Here is a 17,516-nt window from a genome sequence, read left to right as displayed (position 1 = left end):
TTTCTTTTTTGCCTACGTGGCTTTAATTTACCATTGTGAGATGCAGTGTGTGTGGGGAAAATATGTGGAGAGAACGCTTTTATGTGTTTTTTTATTAAAAAAAAAAATCAGTGCCACCAGTCCGTGAGTGATCCTAAAATAAAAAAGCAGTTTTTTTTGTGTGTGTGTGTGTGTGTATGTGTGTGTACCCGCGAATGCGCATGTGTGCATGCATGCTGGAAAGAGAACTTTGGGGAAGGAAACAGATTTAAGTTTCAAGTTTCCAAGGATCTATTTAAATGACAGCGAGGAAAAAAAATATTGAAAAAGTGATGAAAAATATCCCAGCAGGATCTTTTCAGAAAGCCATCTAACTTCCGGTGGTTTAACTTGTGCAATGTAATTTCTACAGCCTTTGAAATATGTGAGCGCCCTCACTGCTATTTACGTTCCCAATACTCGGAATCAAATGCTCCATTAGGGTTCTGAAAAGACAGGAGTTTCCAGAAGAGTTTGGTAATTGCCCATTCATTACTCAAAAACAGTGACAGGGAATCATCATCTTTTTCTCTAAGTGACACTGGCATGTGGTCTGAACCAGGCACAGGAAGAGGCAAGATGTTAATTCAGGAGGCATCTATAGACCAGTTAGCAGTGCTGTTGCATGAACATAAGCCTTCATGAAGGTTTGAACCATTTCTCTCCTGTGTGCGAAGCAGCAAGAGATCTCTCTACTCCAGTGAGCTCTCACCCAGGCAGGCATTGCCCTGGCCTCTGATAGGCTGCCTCCATCCATAGCAAGGAACCAGATCATGACACATGGTCCATCCTCTTGGCTTAAGTTTTCCATGGAGAGAGTCCTGTCACTTGGGCAATTTTCTTATCAGGGACAAAATATACCACCCCTAATAGTTCTGTTATTCCACCTCTGAGGGTTGCCATGGACTTTGTAGTGCCCTGTCCTGCTAGAATCACCTTGCCTGTGTCCTTTCTACTTTTAAACCCATGCTGCATGCACTGGGTCCAACTGTACACAGGAGCTTAAAATAGTACATATTTTTCAACATTTAGAGAAGCTCTTAATTTTCATCTCTATGCAGGACAACAGGCTAATCTTCCATTTTGCAGATGGTATAGCTGAGTCTTCTCCTGGGTAACCTGTGTTGGGAAGGACCTGCATTTCTTAGCTTCAAAATCACTAATGTTTCTGTGGATTTGGACTCTTGACCCATTTGTCCTCTCAACTCCACCTCTGTATCACAGTAAAGTTACAGCATTGCACGGGCAGAGAATGCTTTTTTCCTTTTGTGTCTACAGAAAGGGTTTAGCTTATGGTTTTTCAAAACTGGAATTAAAAATTTGCAATACAGGAAGTGATTCCCTACCTCCATTATTGCCTTTCTCCTAACTCTGTGCCTTAAACTAGATAGATATAACAGTGAGGGTGGGGAAAGGTATTTGCGGGGGGAGCTATGCCCTTCTCTGAATGCTCCTAGGCTGCAGTGTTTTCCTTTGAAGTACATTGCTAATACTTAAAATGAGAAGAACAGATGCTTAAATATTATAATCAGTTTTAAAAATATAAAGGGAACCAAATCCTCAGTTCTTTGAAAAGTCTGTTTCCTAATGACCTTCTTCTCTCATCTCAAATTTCACATCAGTGGGATAATTATGCTTTTCTGACAGTAGAGACCCTTGTGAGGGGGAGCTGGTACCTTCCACCTGTGACACTCAGGGTGCTGTCCATGTTTGCTGGAATCACTGTGCTGGGGAAGAAATCTCCCATGATGACTCACCCAAGGTTCTGGCTACAGCTTGCCAGCCTCAGTCCTTTTGTTCTTTGCAGTGAAGATCAGGAGTGTAGAAACAACCCAGTTATCACATGATTTCAGAGTAGACAGCATGAACAACTGCATCTTTAAAAAAAAAAAAAAGGTGAAATTTTATACAAATTACAGTATCTCATACTCTTATGAACCCAAATGAAATAACTACTCAAATAAACCTTCAAGACGAGAAACAAAATAATTTCTGAAGAACATGCCTGAATATTGTGTCACACAGTGGTTCAACTTTTGAGAACTCTTTGTTCCATAGATTTGTTTTTATTGTGGGTCAAATAAATGCCTGCCACCATAATAGCTCCAGCCTAGGGACCTATGGTCAGCTGCTAAGAAGGGAAAGACCAGGCCAAGGTGGGTGCCTATGTTAGGTTTTCCTCTGGTTGCATATCCTTAATCTTTTACTTATACATGGCTTTGAATTTTTCTAAGTATTATATAAGAAAGGAGCAAAGTCTGTGCTTGCTTTTGTCTCAGGAAGGGACTGAGCAAAACTAAGCATCCGTGTTGAATTGCACATGGCTTCTTGGCGGACCTTTGCTGTGTCCCCTCCTGTTAACCTCTGTACTCTGCGGATCCCAAGTGACTGCTGGCTTCCAGCATCCTCTGCGTTCATGTGGCTCATTGGGAAATCCCACTGTTTTCCTGCCAAAGGGCTTGTTACCTAGGTTTAAATTCTGTTTGGAATGAAAAGTATAGTTAACTTGTTTCTGTGGGCTTTTTTAGAGAGATATGTAAAACCAAAGTTAGAGCAACGGAAAACAAACATTTGAGAAAGCACATAATTAGGGGATGCGAACTCAAACTGGGGGAGGCTGATTTCATAAAGGGGAGAGAACTGTGTGTGGTCAAAGAAAAGAAAGAGCATGTGCACAATTCGCCTGCTTTGGGGGAATCGCCTCCCTTAGAAGTGGAGTCCAGGCAGCTGGAAGGTTAAGGGAAAACCTACAAATTGATAAAAGCCAACTGCCTAAACAGATCTGATTAACAATTAAAATTTGATCATTCCACAGTTGCAAAGGCCCTCATTATCCCCAGTTCCCATAAAGTTACCCAATATCGAGATGCGAAGTCATTCTTTAGGAACTTGTCACTGCAGGTTTACATGGAAATGTTTTCTTCAAAGAGCCTGAAAAGCATTGTTACAGGGAACCACAGGAAAGAGCGAGGGAAACAAACGTGAAGAGTAAAAGATGAGAAAATTTAATAAAACAAAATACTCCCACTCCCCAAAACACCGGACTGAACTTTTTTTTTTTTTTGGAGGAAAGAAAGAAAAACAGGTAAAATTCTCATGCAAGCCAGTATGGTGCTAGGTTTAGGGGGTGCAGTGAGAAAAGTTGCTGTGACACCGGGTGGGTTTCTTTTCTCCTCTTCTAAGTGCAGAGGCAGCAGTCATTTGAATGCCGTCGAACGGCTTTTCAGCTAACACAAAAGAGCAGACGGTTCCACTTATTTCTGAAATTAGATGTAATCATATCTGTGAATCACGCAGCAGCAAACCACCGTAATCTGCATTACAATACATTATCCCGCCACGCTCCCAGACTGCAGTCCACCGCAGCAACAGAAACACTTTGCAGTGACCTGCGCAGAGTCTGGCAAAAGCACCAAGCCACGCGAAGGCAGTCAAGTGACAAAAAAGAAACGCTTTCTGCTGCGAGAAAAGAGCAAATTATAACAAGAGTCAAGTCTCAGCTAATGCAAGACTAGCATCTTCTTGTTCACAGTTTGCATAATTAGATATCCTGAATAGGTTTTTTTATTGTTCTAAAAATACTCCTGCTTTGTTTAAATCAGCTATTTCCTTAACAGCATGACTTTGGTACCAGAATTAGTGAGTAGTTAGGGCAGCAGCAGAGATAAGGTACTTTTAGTTAACATTTAGTGGGGGAGGAATCGCTTTATCGTATGGACTATTTTCTCCCCTCTCTCCTAGCAATTGTCAAAAGTGGCCTTGGTTTGCAAGGCCACATAGCAGGAGAGACAGCCCACTGGAATGGCGAAGTGAATCAGGTCAGGGGTTTCAGGTCACGGGGACCCCAGAGTCCTAGTACCACTAAGTTCAACTTCTATAACTTTCCTAAAATGAGGCATTCAGAGTCACTACAAACATCTTCACAAATTAAAATCTTTAATCCTTAATACCCTGGGGCCCAGGGTAGTAGTACATAGATTCCAAATGATCACATTATGAAGTTCAAACTCAAGGGGGAAAAAATACTTTTTTGGCCTCACTCATACTACTCTTCTGCTCCTGGGGGACAGGTGAGGGGTAGAGGAACACCTTGCTTAGCGTCCTCAGTTCCCAATATGTTGCTGTGTTCCTTCTCACCCACAGTCTGCATGTTAGACACAGCCTCTTACTTTCAGGGGAAGAAGCAGGACAAGGCTCATTTAGTAACTAGTTAAGTCATTAATAACTTTTCCTTTCCTGGCTCAGCATGTGATCCTGAATAGCTGCCACTGAGGAGCTCTAGTGACAATGTCCAATACTGCAGTGGTTGTGGTATCATACACCAACAAGCCCTCAGTAAGGGGAAGCCACAGCAAAACTGTGTGTTCCCTTTTTCCAGCCCTCAGAAGCCAGGAACTGTCTGGAGAGCCCATTCTTCTTCGAATGCAGGGGTTAAAGTAGCCTCTAGCTAAGACATTCAGAGTTACCCATGGCTCAGTCCACTTAGGACTGAGCCAGTATCCAATCTGACAAAAGGCCATTTGAAGGACAAGGTTCATGTTATCCTTGAAGATGCCTTACAATGTACTTTTAGTCCTTATCACTTTTAGTTTGCATTAATGGCCTATAGGCTTACAGGGATTATGACAAAGAAAAGGGTACCAAAGCTTTTATTCTAGTTTAGCATTCATGTATGCATTAGCTAAAATGTACATTTCCCTCCAATTCTTACATAGAAGTTCTTAGTGTCAAATTTTTTAGATCTGGGCATCATTTCTTTTTATAAGGGAAATAATGGTAGCCATCATAACAAAAATGTAATAATTATATTGATGCTTCTATTTCTGCTAGAAAATGTTCCCAAACCTCCTATGGTTTCCAGATGACCCTAGCCTAACAGCTCAGTGCAATCACATGACTCCTCCTTTCTCCGCCTCAAGGTCATAGGAACATGAGAAATACCATCCTAGGTTAGACCCTTAATGCTTCTCTGATAGGCGTGTCAGAGGCTATTGTGCTGATATTACATCAAGAAAAATAAAGACATTCCCGGGCATCCCTTTACACCCAATTAGAACTTAATGTCCATGATCCCCTCAACTCTCTGAATAAACTGGCTTTTCACATACTGTTGATGAGAAGCTTTTTAATTTCATTATTAAACATGAACTTCTTTCTGCTTGATCCAAAGCTATTCTTCCCATAGATCTAGAAATCTATGGTTAGGCAAACGGGCGTTGATACTTTTCAATTTAATTATTTCAGCTTTCATCTTTCCATAGAGAAATGTGTTATTTTTGTAGTCTAAGCTCAGCAAAGAAACCTCTTGAAATCATGATTATTTTCCATATCCAGTAAATTTGCAGTCTTTTTTATTTCTTGAGCTAGAGTGGCCAGAACTGCATATATCCACGCAGGTGGGAATAAACCCTGTTGTTGTACAAGAGTAACCTAACACTTGCTCTCAGTTCCCAGCCTTCCCCAGCATGGCCTCCTACAATCTAAACAGAGTTGTCCTTCATGCTTCTAGTGAGAGACATTTTTAAAAACTTACAAACCTTCAGACCTCTACAGATAAAAATTTGAATGCCTATGTCTCATATTAATATATACTCCATTGAAATAACAACGTACTCTGTTTTAATTGTAATGTGAGTTACAGACTAAATCTAACTATTGTAAGTTATTTTAAGGGACATTTAGAATCTATACTTATTAAAACCAAGCGGCAGAATTTTCCAAAGTGTTAGACACTGTTGAGGCTTGAAGCCCAGCATAGTTTAATTTAATTGTCTTTAAGCTCTAGGATAAGTTTTGAGCATATTACAAAGTACCCTATGATCTCTGTTTTCTTGTTCAAGGCCCAGCACATCTGTTCCTGATTTCTCGTGCCAAGAAAGGTGACAGCAATCCATGTTGGGGAGGGGGAAGCATAGATTGGGATAATGCTCTATTGATGTATTCAAGCAGGGGAAAAAGTAAAGTTCCATCAGACAGGCACTGATGTGGCGCAAACTCCCCTTCCACCCACCCCTTTCTCCAAGGCCACTGCCAACTCACCCTGCGTTTCTCATGTTGATTATAAGTGAAGCTTTGACAAGGGGGCATTCTGGGTATCAGACAACCGCATTATAATTCTACTGAAAAGTGTTCTTATTGTTTCTAAATTACTGGTTATAGTGAGCAACCCTGGTGACTTGGGAAGGGGGTGCATTTTGAACAAACACATTTAGCCTTAAAGCTGCTCTCCGTGAATGGGAAAGAGTGACAGATAGAGATCATCAGTGTGCCTTAAAAGGCAAAGTGGCTTCTGCTTTGAAAGTGGACCAGTTAAGTTACCGAATTGCAATTAAAGAGCCCCTAGGGTACAAGTTGAGAATAACTGCGTGATACCCCAGCTGAGTTCCCACAATACAGGACACAGAGCACACGTTTACCACAGCCCACAAGCCAACAGAAGCTACCCCTTATTTTTCTATTACAAGTTCCTGACCTACAGGTTATGTGCTATATGGTACCAGTTGCCAGGGTCTCCTTTTTGGTAAGTGTCCTGGGAATTGTCTGTATTCTAAAGTAAAGACAATAAAAGAACTCGATCCCATCAATATTCACCTTATTCATCAGAGTGCCTTCCCAGAGCGAGCTTGGTAAATGCTGTGCCACTCAGAGAATCAAGGATGTTAAGGTGGCATTGAGATTCCTCATCCTATGGTGTTTCGTATGTCACATGCGTGCTGCAGAATAGCCCTGTCTTTCGAAAGAGTCTATGTAATCAACACATCACTTATTTTCTTCAATTTACTTGGCTGGTTCCATGACCTTCTTTAATTCCTCCAAATCCTTGAATTCTGTTTATTGAAGTGCAGACGAAATCACAAAGACAAGTGATAGAGCTCAGAAACAGGGATGCTATCTGGAGCATAGCAGGTTCTGAATAAAAATGGATTAAAGAAGCAAAACCAGAATGTAGTCCATTGTGGGTACCATTCCCAGCAGGTCTGGCCTTGCCCCCCCGGAGAAGACCAAAATGTCAGTTTCACTATACTATTGTGGTTGCTATTGTAATTGGAGAGGATAATAGCTAGTTTTTTTTTGTTTGTTTCAAACAACTGATTTATGATGCAAAACTGCTGAATATTTCTGGTAAAGGAATGTATTGTTCTTTTTGTTGTTGTTTCTCTTTAAAATCAAGACCTTGAATATTTGACCAGAAATATTGAAGTCCATCTTGCATGCTAGATAGGGTTGCTGTTTCATTCACCATGAAAAGCAGGAGACAGCTCGCTCTTTGGTCTTCATTCTCCCTACTGTGCTTCCCTATCCCTCTGGCCTGTCTGTCCTTCTATAACCTGAAAAAGTCATGTAACTCAACTTTTTGTCACATGGGTATTATGGATGAGAAAGAGCTTGTTCATTTATTCTGAACATGAAGAGCCCTCAATCGGCTGTTTTGAATTAAGAATTGTTTTTCTTTCATGTTTTAGAGATCAGAGCATTGGGAATTACATATGTCCGACTTAAAGAGATAAGGAATACTTGCAAATGTTGGTAAGAGGTCACTATGTCACGTGTGTATGTGTCTGTTGGGAATGGGACAGAAACAAGCAGGGAAAAGTACAGAACTTAGAGAAGAAGAAAGGAACTAATATTAAGACAAATAGAGGGTTGCTTATGAGGGATGAATTCATATGTGTGAAGACTGGAGTAGAGACAGCTTCAGAAACCACAGCCACCCCTGCCTGTCTTCAAGGCCCTAGGTGGGCCTCATTTAAAGGTCTGTTTGGCTTGTTAAGTGAGATGGGAAGGCTGCTGTGGAGTCGTGGGAATCCCCCTGAGTCTGGCACTAAAAATCAGCTTCTGGTCTTAGTACTCCCACCAGCCAGCTGGGTGAACTCTCGGGTCTTTGGGGGTTTTCATTTCTTCTGGAAACTGAAAGTCTGGGCCTAAATAATGTCAGAAGAGCTCACTTAGCTGTAAGAATCTAAGAGCTTCTGTATTTCTTGGCTGCTTTGAAGAGGCTGCAAAGCCAAAGAGAGAAAGAGCCTCCTGGCAGCTGGAGTTAAATAGGCTGCAGTTGGACATTGATTCCAAGATCTGAACATCAACAGGCTGAGGTGCGGGGGGGGGGGGTGGTGGAGTGGGGGACATTGTGCTCTTATGACTATATCAGAAGCATGGGACAAAAACAAAAGAGCCTGCTTACAGGTTACTGTATGCATACACATCTGTATGCCATAAACCTTAAGTCCTATTAATCTCTCTTTATTTTTTGTATTGGGGATTGAACCCAGAGACCTTAATAACTGAGCCACATCCCCAGCCCTTTTAAAAGTATGTTTTCTAGAGACAGGGTCTACCTGAGTTGCTTAGAGCCTCATTAAGTTGATGAGGCTGGCTTTTTGAACTTGCCATCCTCCTGCCTCAGCCTCCCGAGCCATTGGGATTATAGGTGTGCACCACTGTGCCTGGCATTAAGTCCTATTAGTTTAAAAAGAACATTTTCAGAGAAATTAAAGTCAGGAAGCAGTGTGTGGAGAAAGGATATGCTCGCATTTTCCATGTTGCCCATGTCATTAAGTTTGGCTGATCTCAGCTTTCCCATCTATACAACAGAGACACTGTGTCCTTGGTGCCTTGTGGGAATTACACTGCATATTCAAAATGCTTACTTGCCATGTGCAGTGACTCATACCTGTAATCCCAGTGGCTCCAGAGCCTGAGGAAGGTGGATTGCAAGTTCAAAGCCAGCCTCAGCAAAAGCCAGGTTCTAAGCAACTTAGGGAGACTCTGTCTCTAAATAAAACACAAAATAGGGCTGGGGATGTGGTTCAGGGTTGAGCACCCCTGAGTTCAATCCCCAGTACCAAAAAAAAAAAAAGTGCTTACTAAAATATGCAGTTTGCAGACATAAGTAATGCTCAATCATTACAGCCATACTTATCATTAAAGTCAAAGCATTCCCTATAAAGCTTGGAGGTCCCAGAAGAGAATGGCCCTCCCTAAACCATTTTGGATGCCACAGGCTCTGATAACTCAACTGGAGGCATTTGCAAACTGTTATGCAGGAACTCAGAGTCTTCATAAACCATGCCCTTTTCACCTAAGACAACAAAATTTGTTCACAAGAACAAAGAACTGGAATGTCAGCACCCACATTTTACAGTTGAGAAAGAGGGGGTCTTTGATGAGATTAAATGGCATGCCTAAAGTCACACAGCCAGCCAGCAGAACCCAGGTTACATTCCTGGAATCCTGTTGCTCAACCTGTTTTCTGTTCTATTGTTCAGTTTTAAAAAATTCTCCCCCACTTATTTTAGATAAACCTAGTAACCTTAGGAGAGTTACCCTTACACCTAGTGATAATTAACACCCCAGGTCCTTGATGTAAATTACTGACAATGTTTTGAGAAAAGAATAGACAATGGAATACAAAATCAAAAAAAAAAAGAGCTTCACAGCTTTTTCTGCACAGTGTCTCTACTGGTGAATACCACCTAAGATGTCTGGATGTTGATGGTGGTGGGTGGGGGAGGGAGCACTGGAGTTCTGTTTATTCAGCAGTTACCAGTGGATAAGTAAATTCTTTCCAAAATTTCACTTTGGGGCCAAGATTTATCTAAATATGTCACTGTTTAGACCACTAAAAAAAATATGGTATAAAACTTCTGATTCTCATTTCACAATATGTTAATCTTTCTTTATTTATTCCTCCCAAATGTTTTTAAAACAATCTTTCTCTGGGACAATTGGATCTTGTGTATCCTGTCAAATTTTAGTAGAAAGCAAATTTTTATAACCAAATTATAAAGCTTTCAACACTGAGGCTTATTTATGATGGAAACATTGACAGAATGTTAACTGTGGTGGCTTCAATGATACATGCTCCAGTGAGGTAGAATTTCCCCAAATTGAGCAAATGCTAAAATTATTTAGCATCTATTTGAATGCCCTTTCCTAGACATTGTACACCATCGCCCATTGCAAGGGTATCTGATTTATTTTTGGAAATAAATTTTTTAGATTTGACATTAACATTATGCATCACTTAGATAAACAACCTTCACGTTACAGACTTTTGAAACTATAAAACTTGTTCTAGTTTCCCCGGTAATTAGTTTAAAAGCAAGACATGACAGAGTGGTATCCTTCAGCCTTTTGATGTTTTATCTTAAATTCAACTTGCATTGACTATGATTAAATCTTCCAGAAAAAAAAAAAAAAACAAACATTTCACTTCTACCTCTGAACCACAATTGGGAGGGGAAGGGAAAACAAATTCAACCCTTCTTTTTAAAAATCAGTATCTGAGTTCAAACAAGGGTTGCTATGAATAAAATTTCTCTTAGAGGCCAAACAAGTTTTTGCCCATTTGTATAGCAAGAAAAATTTCTACTGTAGTCTTCTCTTTCTAAAGTCTTAACAGGCTCCAACAGACCCATGTCAAAGTTGATAATGAAATCTAGTATGTAAGTGTACACACACACACACAAATTGAGAAACTGAGGCACTGATGAACATAGCCAACGCTGTATAAAGCCATTTTCAGCCCACCGACCTGATGGCAGGAATTTCTGCTCTCAGACTAACACGCTGGCTCTAAGTGGTTAATCAGACAAGGATTCCATTAGGGTCTGGAATTGTTCATGTGTTTTGTGGCAGCCGCAAACCCCTGGCCTGGTGTGGAATGAAAATGACTAGGACACGAAAGAGTGACTTGGAAGAAACAGAAAAGCACGTCCAGCTGCAAGCTCCCAACTCAGGGGGACCCCAGGAGACCCCAGTTCAAGACCAGTTAATGTGTATTCGAATGTTTTTGAGAGCTTTTTCCTCTTTGACTTGGTGAAAATGATGCTGATACCGAATGCATGGAGAAGGGAAAGTAGAAAGAAACACTGAACATCTGCCTGTCAGGAGAAGAGCAGAAACAGTAGCAGCCTGAGATGGCTGAAATCAGAGAAAGGAAATGAAATAAGAGGGGAAAGTGAAACTCACCCTTTCAGCTCCTTCTCCTGAGTTGATAGTCACAAAAAAAAAAAAAAAAAAAGGCAAAGGAAGAAAAGAATAAAATAGGAACTCTTCTGAATTCTAGGGGGTTTCACGAACTGAGAGGTGTCATCACTTTGGTACAGTAATGGTTTCTTATTACAAATATAGTCCTTCAATCTCAGCTACAAACCCATCTCGTTTATCAAATAATTTCCACGGAAAGAGATGAAAGAATAATTGAGAAGGAAAACAAAACATCTTTGATGTGCTCCTTTATCAGAAATGTGTGTCAAAGGTCAAAAAAGCAGTGCTCCCTCGCCTCTTAAACATGTCATTGTCATAATATAAAAACTGACTTACTAACTTAGATTATTTGGAGAGTTAAGTGCTTGTGTTATTGCAAATTAAACTAATTAGTATCATTTCCTGACAGCTGCAGTGAGTGTTAGCAATTCCACGATTTTCCTTCAGCCGTTCGTAAGGGATGCACAGAGGGGAGACAGCTTTATGATTTAATGGAATGGGATTGGCTTGTCATATGAAGGGTGCTTCATTCCGCTCCCAGTAGAGAACAGCTCCCATCCCCATCCCTTCCCAGTCCATCCAGGATTGTTGTAAGCATGCAGATGTGAAGTGTCAGTGGTTTCTCAAAGAGCCACGAGATGGAAATACATCGGAATGCGTCTGTAATAGTTCCCTTTTGGAATGACTGAGATTATGCACTCCATCCTTTGAACCAAAATTGTAGCTGCCCATAAAACATGCTGGAACTAATTTCCTACCACAGCTAGCTTAATTGTTATAAAACAGCCTTATAAAGACGCCCCGACTAGAGCTTCCGGCATCTGTGAGTGAACAGTCAAAACAAAAGGTTACGTATTTCATCAGCTTTTCTCTGGAGCCAATGAGCTTCTAACTCTGAATGACTGTCCAAGTACAGTGACCTTAGATGCATCAGTGAACACAGGAAAACTCCTTAACACCTTCATCCTATGGGACACCAAAGTTAAGGAATTATTCAGACTGGAAACTCAGTCATATCTGATCCCCATGAGTTTCTACCTAGATTAAAGAAGTGACACATTTCCTTCAAGAGAATTGTGAAAAAGAAAAGGAGGAGGGCAAGATACAGTGAAATTATAAACCAACAAAAATAAAACTAAAAATAAGAAAACCAAGGATTTATAAGAACCATGTGGTAAGGGGTTAGGTCAGAATGGACTCTTGTACCTCATTCTTGATTTTGCTCTTGATTTCTACTAATATCGATTTTTCAGCCCATATTTAATAAAAAAGTAGAGGATCCAAGAGCATCTTTGGGACTATTTCAGGTGAACTGGTTGAGAAGTAGAAGAGGGAGCTAAGAGCAATGAGAAAGATGGAGGAGCCCTTTTCTGCCCCAGTGTAAATAAATAGTTTAGTCTATAAAGAATTGACCTCTTATAAATGAGTCAACACTGTTCAACTAGAGTCCAAGAGCTATTTATTGTTTTTGTTTGTTTGTTTGTTTGTTTGTTCATTTTGTTCTACTGTTGGAGGGGGGGTTACTTTCTTCCTGGGACAAACAGAAGGATATGCTAGGAAGGAGCAGGAGGACTGGAATCTATACTTCCCCATCTACATAGTACAGTCACCAATTAAAGCGGAATCTCTGAGAAGGTGTCAAGTGTCTTTTGAAAATCCCATGATGATTGTGATGTGCAGCTTGGTTAAGAACCACTGAGATATAGGGATTAGGGTCAGCCAGTCTGGAGAAAAGCCAAATGGCAAGGTGGTGTACAGGAAGGCTCTTTTTAAATCTCCAAATGGATATTGAAAGGCAGGGAGAGTACTAGAAACGTACACATTCTTGATCTTGGCAACTCTTCCTACAAGAGAGTACTCTGCATGTGTACACATAGGTGAGTACCAGGATACTGGTGGTATTATTGTTTGAAATAGCAAAATACTATATAAAACCTTAAGAGGCAATTGTTTAAATAAATTGCATATTGGTGCTCAATGAAATACAACACAGATTTTAAAATGAATGAGGTAGACCTGTAGTTGCTAATGTGGATCAACCTTAAGATAAATTATTAACTTTAAAAAGCAAAAGAGAAAACCATATATATGGTATATTACCATTTTTTTGTAAAAAGAAAAAAGGGGGATATATGTGTTTGCATAATCATAGACTATCTATGGAAAGATACAGAAAAATCTGGTAACCATAGTTGCCGTAGTTATCTCTGGGGAGAGGATTTGAGCAACTGGGATTCAGAAGAAGGAGGGAGACTTTTCACCATATGCTCTTTCGTACTGCTTGAATTTTTTTTTTTCAATGTGCGGGGTAAAGATATTGCCTCCAACAACAATAGATTTTTAAAATTAAGTCTCTGAAGGGAAGATACGTTCTAGTACTTTAATTCTTCTAGAAGAGTATGTGGTTATCACAGATGCACAGTTGCATACCTAAAAATCATACTTTGAAAAATTGTAATTTTTTTTTACACTAAACAAACTGATAGTGCTATGGGCTCAATACTTTCTTTGTGAAATCCATTAAAATCATCAACTTTTACTGTTAATATTTATCTAATTTGATCTACTACAATAAAACTATTGCTTAGCAAGCCTCTATTAGAAGCAGATTGTTTCAGTGGTACTGTGAGAACACAAGGTGAATATTCTTACTATGGTACTGGGACGTGATGGGGGTTTTCTTGACTTTATTGGAAGACAGAATGATGCAAGAATGAGTGGAAAAGAAAAATAATGATACAGACTTCAGATGTGGACCCTGTTTATCTAACAAAATTTTCATTTGTCTAAAGGAAAATGAAGTAAAAAATATGAAGCAAATTTTTGAAAATTAGAAGTTTATTTGGTTTAAATGTCTGTCTATGCTAGTAGGGCAGTCTATATTTTATGTTATTATGTTTTTCTTTTATGAAATAATCTAATAATAAAAAGTAATTGTCACTCTTTATTTTTCAAAGTCTTTATTTAGTATAACAAAACTTTGGTAAAACCTAAATTGAGCCTTCAAATTTTACTATCCATGTAAATAAGAGTTGTGTAATCCTGACAGGCCAGAGCTTGTGGAGATATCAGAATAGAATAATGAAGGAAAAAAGATTTTCTGTGAATTGGCTATTTTTTATAAGTCTGTTGATTTTCTATCAATTGACCCACATAAGAAATTATTTTTAAAGTATACAAAAATAAGCATTTGTGGGCATATATTTTCAACACAGAATTTCTTTTTAAAAGAATTATCTAGAACTTATCTAACAAAAAGTCACTTAAATGGTAACTCTTTTCTAGAACAATTTTAAGAAGATTAAAAATGAAGACTTACACCACCAGCTAAAGTGCAGTGAGAAAAAAATTTATATTTTACGTTTGATTGAAGTCTTACAGTAATATTGGCTACTTTAATTCTTAGCATCCACTTATTCCCTTAATGCTATGAAGGTCTGTTCATTATTACAAAAAAATTACACACACACACACACACACATACACACACACACACACACACACGGTATTACGTCAGTTTCAATTTGTAGAAAACTGATTTTTTAGTTTTCCAAGTTCTTTGGCCCATCGTAAATTTGTATGGCTACTTTGAAGGGAATATGTAATCAAAGGGATAACCCAGAACTCTAGGAATTGAATGGACTACTGAAATTCAGTTGAATTTAGGAAGTATCTATTATGTGTATATTATATGTCGATACTGATAGAGAATGAATGATACCTAGACCCCATCTGTATGCAGATTGTTCTTAGTTTAGCCAGGATTCATGTATGTATAAAATCAACCAAAATGTATCATGCTGAATCCATGTTCTGTGAGAAACAATACTTTGGAAAGAATGGAGGTGTAGGAATGGGGTCAGGGAAGCTATTGAAGGCTTCTGTTGATTACTTTTGAAACAAGATCTTGAAGTATTGATAGTGAAAAAAAAAGGCATTCTATAGTGTGATGTAAATTATTAAAAAGATTGAAATGATCTATTAATGATTTTGTTTTCCCCATTAATATGTGAGCAACTTAGGGTAAGGGCTCTGCTTTATTCAAAATTCTATCTTCTGAGCTCTTAACTCTAGGGCTGTTACATAACAGGGGCTTAGTACATAAATGAAAAAAAATCAGCTAAGCAACAAGATATATTTTTTAAAGTCATATTTTTAAAAATAAGATTCCCCAAACTTTAATATACAGAGTCAAGAAAGACAACTCTGAAGAAACTCTAATGTGTAGCACATATGCATTGTTTCTCAACTACTTAAAAATGTTTCAAAACATGCTTTCTGCTTTGAATTTAGCACCAAAATTTTATTTATCAACTTTTTATCATTGGTGATTAGATGTTGAAATTTTTTGACATATGAATTTTGGAGTCTAGCAAAGTTTGAATATTTTATCTTACCTGAGGTTGATAAAACACAGTCTAAAATGAATAGTTAATAAATGTGGTTGCTTTAGGGCAGTGTCTCTGGCTTAGAGAAGTGTTCCATTAAAAACAAACAAAATCTTGCTTTCTTGGATCTTTCCACTGGGGGAGAGAAAAAATATCTTTTCCTCTCCTTTCTCCTTTTCTCCCCTCTTCTATCCCTTCTTCCTCTTTTGTTTGCTTAACTTATAAAACATTATTCTTATAGCCTTAGTTCATTTTTTTTATTCTCCATCCTAATAGATAGTTCTCAAATCTCCTCATTGTATGCTTTCACTTTCCACTAGAATCTACGCACGTATACACTTCCACCCTCTAAGAAGATGAAGATTGAATACCTTTGTTTTTTTCCTGATATTTTTCTATTTGGGTAACACCAATCAATTCCTAAGGAGTGTGTGTTTCTGTTATACATATATTCCTTGGTATCCATAGGGGACTAGTTCCAGGGCCTCCTCAAATACCAAAATCTGAGATGCTCAAGTCTCTGATATAAAATGGTATGGTATTTGCCTATCACCTACCAAACTTGTGCCTATACACTTTAAACCATCTCTGGTTTACTTATGATACCTAACTCAATGTAAATGTTATGTAAATAATTCATATTATATTATCTAGGGAATAGTGACAAAACAAACCCTGTGCACATTCAATGCAGATACAATTTATTTTTAAATAACTTCTATCCTCAATTGATTGAACCTGAAGATTTAGAACTGAGGCTCCAGAGGGCCAACTGCACTTACTTTAGTGACTACAACAGAAAGCATACCAAAGGCATTTCATTATTGCTAACATAATGAGGGCAGCTGTGTTGATACTAGACCAGAACACACTTCATTTTTTTCCAATGAGGTCAGGTCAGTTACAATTATTGTAACCATGGAGACCCATCACCTGGACTTGTTTCCATACTACCATCTCCATAAGGCCATTTACGGTAGAGTTTGGCTCAATTTTGTGGTGTCAGAGAGGTGCCAATGTCTATCTTTACAAAATAGAACAGAGAAATTACTACTCTTTTGAGCCAGATATCCATTTTAAAAATAGCCGGAGTAGGAATTTAAACAACACTCGGTAGCAATTCAAAACTCACTTTGTTCTCTAAGGGAACAACATACACTTAGGCTGCAGTCTTCTCCAAGCGTCAGTGGTGTCTGTGAAGGAGGTCTGTCTAACGGGTGACTGGATACTGAGCATGTAGGCTTTATTAACAGCCTAAATAAGTAAGCATTAGCATCATAGATGTCATTGTGGGCAGCCCTTCTTACAAGACTCCAGACATGGAGCTAATTATTAATTCTTTCACAAAATAATTTACCCAGGAAGGAACATGCTAAAAAAAAAAAAAAAAAAAAAAAAAAAGAGAGAGAGAGATTCTTGTGCCAAAATTTCAGTCTTTTCTGAAGATGTTTCCCATTTAACTAATGGAAATTTGGCCTGAGTTACAGGAAGGCCTGGACAGCAGCAGTATATAATCAGAAAGTTTGTCACTTATTAATTTACAATTGTTACTCATTTAAAGAAGGAGCAAGGTAAAACTATATCCTTACAGAAACATTTTCTCATTCTTTGCACTGACTCAGTCGGTCGGCTGGTAATGCCATCCACATCTCACATTTGGGCAGCAAACAGAAAGGAGGGAAGCAGAAGGGAGTGCTGAGCCTCTGGGTGATTTAGTGTTTGCCCTCCAGGTTCTTTCTTCTTAAAAAATTAACACGTGAAAATAGTTAATGAAGACCTACTTTATGCCAACACCTTTATACTTACTTCATTTTGAATTAAAATATTCCATCTTTTTAAATTAAAAAATGTTTATTTTTTTATTATTATAAGAAAATTATAGTTTTCAAACTAAAACAAAGGAAAAGACAAGAAAGTATTCAGAAGTAAATAGGAAATATTTAATTTAAAAAAATTGTAATCCACCCTTCTCAAAGATAGCCAGAGTAAACTTCTTTGTGTGTATCTCCTTGAAGCCTCTTCTTTTCTTTTTGTTTTGTACCCATCCTCACATTTACTTGCATGAGACCATAATACATATAATGTTTAATGATTTGTTCACTTACAAAATCATGAATATAT

At 38.6% G+C, this 17,516-nt stretch overlaps 1 long non-coding RNA gene across 1 annotated transcript in view; it reads right to left on the bottom strand.

Moving 5' to 3' along the window:
• LOC144365598 (uncharacterized) overlaps window positions 1-17,516 on the bottom strand; it is a 150,571-nt gene that overhangs the window by 39,301 nt on the left and 93,754 nt on the right. Inside the window, exon 2 of the long non-coding RNA XR_013424223.1 lies at window positions 1,776-1,895. This is a non-coding gene — a long non-coding RNA (uncharacterized LOC144365598). The remainder of the gene's footprint in view (window positions 1-1,775; window positions 1,896-17,516) is intronic.

The sequence above is a fragment of the Ictidomys tridecemlineatus genome, chromosome 7 (genome assembly GCF_052094955.1).
Source record: "Ictidomys tridecemlineatus isolate mIctTri1 chromosome 7, mIctTri1.hap1, whole genome shotgun sequence".
NCBI classification, from domain to species: Eukaryota; Metazoa; Chordata; class Mammalia; order Rodentia; family Sciuridae; genus Ictidomys; species Ictidomys tridecemlineatus.
This window is presented reverse-complemented; position numbering and strand designations above follow the sequence as displayed.